Source organism: Arachis stenosperma, chromosome 1 (assembly GCF_014773155.1).
Source record: "Arachis stenosperma cultivar V10309 chromosome 1, arast.V10309.gnm1.PFL2, whole genome shotgun sequence".
Taxonomy (NCBI): Eukaryota; Viridiplantae; Streptophyta; class Magnoliopsida; order Fabales; family Fabaceae; genus Arachis; species Arachis stenosperma.
This window is the reverse complement of record NC_080377.1, coordinates 45903378-45907979: the sequence shown is the minus strand read 5'-3', so window position 1 is coordinate 45907979 and position 4602 is coordinate 45903378. Positions and strand designations below refer to the sequence as shown.

The window sequence follows — 4602 nt, the reverse complement described above, 5'->3', positions numbered from 1 at the left end:
CCTTTGATTCTCTCACTTTAATTAATCCACCTAAATTTAATTAAATTTAAAAATATTACTAATCCTCCTTCAAGTGATGAGAATAGTAAATGCCACTCACTACAAGAAACATCGTTAAAATCGACGGCCAAATCGACGGCTTACTAAGCCGTCGATAATATTAAAAATCGACGGTAAAATGGACGGGGGAGATGGTCGCTATTAAGCTTGTCGATTTTTCAAAATTCTAATAAAATCGACGGCTCGCGTAGCCGTCGATAATAATTTAATAAAATCGACATCATTTTCGTCTATAATATAAGTTTGGAAATTTTGTCTACTTACTAAAATCGACAACATCGCCGTCGATATTATTATTTAAAATCGACGACATTTGTGTCGATATTTGATTTAATAAAATCGACAATCTTGCCGTCGATATTATTATATAAAATCGACGGCATTTTTGTCGATATTTAATTCAATAAAATCGACAGAATGGCCGTCGATTTAATTATTATATTAAATTTAAAAAGCGACAACACAGTCGTCGATTTTAATAGCTATATTTTTAATTATTTTTTAATTTAAAAAATAGTAAACAATTAATGCAAATAAACTTTTAAATATAGAAATACAATTTATACAGAATATTAAATAACAAGACAAATAAACATTTAAATATAGACACTACACACGTTTCGCCTACACAGCTCAACTTCAGTGGTCGTTGAGAAACAAATGTGAAATATATCAAATATGATCTAAGAGTACCTTGAGCACATCTTCAGCAGCTAAAATCTGTTGGCCACGAGCAGATGGATGCAACTAGCTTCTTGCTTTCCATAAAATGCTTCACTAATGCAATGACAGATTCATTCAGTGCCAAATACTCAGTACACATATATTAAATTAATTTTGCTATGTATATTATTGATGATGATATACAGAAGTCTATGTAACACACTAATACTATATCACTGTTTATATATGCTACTCTTTGAATCAATGAAAAAAGTCTGAGAAACATGTAAAAAAGCAAAAGATGCTCTCATCAGTAGTAACTACCATTCCTCTATCCTAGCTGAACGATTATATACCTTTGTTTCATCTCTAATCATTTTCAAGCCTGCACATTCATTGTTGTTGATTATAAAATGCATTTTGTTTTTATGTTTTTCTATTTCCAAGGATATATGCCATACATTATATGAATCATGAGAGAACTTCTCTTTTCTTTCTTTGCTTTGATTCCTACTTTAATTATTGAACCTTTCATTATTATTCCACATAAATTAAGATTGTCTTTTTCCTTTCTTTTTTTTTTTTAGTTCGTATGAAGCAATTGCAGAGAGCATGAGAAATTAAATTAAAGTGGTAAAGTAGTGTAAGATGAGAGCTAGAAGGGGTAAACAAACTAAGTGAAAAAGAAAAATACATTATGTGTTTGTTTTAATTATGGCATGACCAATACATAATAAATGCAGGACATGACTGAACTCTGATTCATCACATCGATCTCTCCTTAATTAATTAACAACATGGACTACTCTATTCACAGCCAAAAGAAGCTGCAATTGGCAGCGTGTGCATCAATATATTATCCCATTATCTTCTCTTTATTATATACTATATGGATTATGAATACTATTTATTAAAAGAGAAAGCACAACACAACACAAGACCAAAAGTAGCATACAAAGAAAAGACCAAAAGTGATCATGGCTAAATGGGCTATATAGTGCAGTAAAAAGGTAAAGTCATGAGTCATGAGTCATGACTAATAACAATTATGGTATTGTATTGTACCTCTTGCTTGAGAGTAGTGTGGACTTCATTTCTAGCTTTAGTGCATTTTGTGAGGTGACCCATATCCTGTAACCAAATCAAACCCATACTTGTTAAGAGTCACAAAAGTCCTGCTACTCAAACAGAATTTGTTGTATGTGGGGGACTATATCCAATGATGTCACGGATCATTAATGTCTCAACAAAATGCAAACAGATTAACTAACTCTCTATCTCAAATCATATATACCATTTACACAATTCAATTCTATGTAAAAAATGAAAAAGAAAAAGAAAATTGTTATTTCAGCATCATGAATGGTTCACTATACCAGCTTCATTGAGTCTAATGCCTCAAGTTGATTATCATGTTCCTCCACTCCTTTCTTAACAGGAAGACTGTCATGTAAAAACAGAAAACACATTAAAAAATAGAAGCAAGTTGTCATGTGTAAACATTTAACAAGTATGTGAAGAACACCAATCCATGCAACAAATAATAGAAGCTAAAAATTGAAGCATATGAAACAGAAGGTATACCTCTTTGAACGCTTGTGACTTGAAGTGAATCTCAGTCCAAGAATTTTGTTTTCTCCACTTCTCTCAATCTCCATATCTAAAACTAAAAGCCACCCAAATCAAGAGTTATTCACATAAACAATAAAATCACCGGTGGATAAAAAAAAGCAATAGAGAGTCACTGGAAACATCATACCAAGGAACTTAACAATCAAGAACTCTCAACAAACTTCACAAATGGATTCTAAATCACTATATAGCATTCAAATAGAAATAGAAAGAGAAAATTATACCGATATCTTCTTCCAGTATTACCAGAAAGGAAAAAGAGCAATTGAAGCTTCCAAGATTCAACTATGTGAAGCTGAATAGTTTTCCTAATTTAAGTCTTATATATATAAAGAACAATGAAACACACAAATTTTGTACCTTTATGGATCTGCGAATTCAAGGTATGTAAAGTTTGATATTCTGGGGTTTGTTTGGAAAGAGTTTTGAGGATGAATGAACAGATTAGTAGTCCATGTTAAAAAATAAACAGTTTAGTAGTCCATGTTAAAGAATTCAAGGATGAATGAACAGTTTTCAAGAAGATGTAAGCTATCAGCAAACAACGATGGGCAACTTACACGTAACTTCAACCAGTTTAGTAGTCCATGTTTCTCTGTCTTTTTTTCCTCCTTCAAAGAATCAACAGTTGTTTCAACATTTCCCTCCAGATTAACATATCAATATTTTCCTCATTCAAGATTAAATCCCGCCTCTTGTATGGAAGTATGCCAGCTATAAACATAGTTGATGATTAAAAACATGTAGGGAACATGGAAAGAGTTGCCCTGTCTTTATAAGTTGAGAAAATATGTAAACGGAGTATAAGATCCTGGTGTTATTGCATCTGATAAACAACAAGGATAACCCAAAAACTAGAAATACCTCCTCTTCTCCAAAGGAATGTCTTCTACTAGGACCAGGCCTGTTAGGAAATCTGGTTGAATGTGATGCTTTTGTGGAGACCAAAATCAGTTTAGTCAGCCGTTGAATTCTTCCTAACAAAGCAGCTTTAGCTTCTTCTTCTTGTTCTAATCGGGATTGCAACTTAACTTGACCATCCTCTAACTTTATCCGATCCTATTAGATATATAATTTATATTATTAAGAAGTCAGTCTGAATGTATTTCTTAACCTTTCAAATAGCTTTGGTTGTTGATAAAAACTTAACTAACAATAATGAGTAATCTCTTCCTCCAAATTTAAATGATAAAGACTAGACTAGACTAGAATAAAAATTGATTGCCCTAAACTTAGAAAAATAGTAGTCAAGTTGAATAGTGATGAATGTGTTCAAAGAGCCATAGAGTGAGAGTTAGTAGCAGCAGAACACACTTCTCTTCTTCTTCTTCATTCTGTTATCCAACTCTGCAGCAAATAAGTAGAGTCGTAGGGTACAACTCTACAGCAACTAGAAACAAGAGTTCCATGTTTTCTAACTAACAACTCTGCATTTGAAACCTTCTCTGATCCAAATTATTGATTTCAGGCTCAATAGTAAAGGACTCAATACTTCAGGAGATGCAAAAGCTATGGTCTCTCTTGACCTAACCTAAATTATCGATTTCGCAACATATATTATATATTCGCTTCAAATTTAGAGAACATGATATTACAATTAGGTCAAGTTTACACCTGAAATAGGGGATTTCTAAATGAAACTGAATTTCGCTGTGGGAAGAGTTCAGTAACAGTCAGAAAACGATACCTGGTTCTTCTTGTGAGCTTGATTGAGAGAGAGCGGAGAAGGACCAAGGTAGGAAGAGCGACGGCGGCAACAGAGAGAAGGAGCAACGACGGCGCGGCAGCAGCGGAGCGACAGGCGGCGTGAGCAAGAGGAGCGACAGTGGGGAGCGACAGCGGCATGACAGCAATAGAGCACGGCGGCGGCGCGAGCAAGCGGAGTGACGGCGGCGCAACCGTGACGCCGGCCGCGGAGAATGAAGGTTGGTGAATTTGGGATAAAATGAGGGTTGATGAGGAATTTTGGGGTAAAATGGTGTTTCTAAACTTGGAGGCGGAAAGTGGTCGAGGGACTGATGTTTTTAGCAATAAAAATCGACGGTAAAAATGTCGATTTTAATTTGCAAAAAAGCAATGATTTTTGCGTCTATTTTATACATTAAATCTACATCATTTATTCAATTTTAGAAAGCAATCTAGATCGTTCAAATTTATCGACAGAAAGGTTGTCGATATTTTAAATATAAAAATAGACGACATTTCTGTCAATTTTAAAATAGAAGTATTTTCAACCCCTGGTTCGTC

General features: G+C 34.0%; 1 long non-coding RNA gene across 2 annotated transcripts; it reads right to left on the bottom strand.

Annotated features, from left to right (window-relative positions):
- Positions 1-534: 534 nt before the first annotated feature.
- Positions 535-4340, bottom strand: LOC130936494 (uncharacterized). 2 transcript variants are annotated; one of them, XR_009068118.1, is made up of 7 exons: positions 4043-4340; positions 3220-3414; positions 2916-3126; positions 2308-2389; positions 2100-2166; positions 1789-1854; positions 535-837 (listed from the first exon to the last, which is right to left on the bottom strand). It is a non-coding gene; the product is annotated as an uncharacterized LOC130936494 (long non-coding RNA). The 2 variants fall into 2 exon arrangements; XR_009068117.1 differs by having other exon boundaries at positions 2916-3069.
- Between the last annotated feature and the right edge of the window lie 262 nt (positions 4341-4602).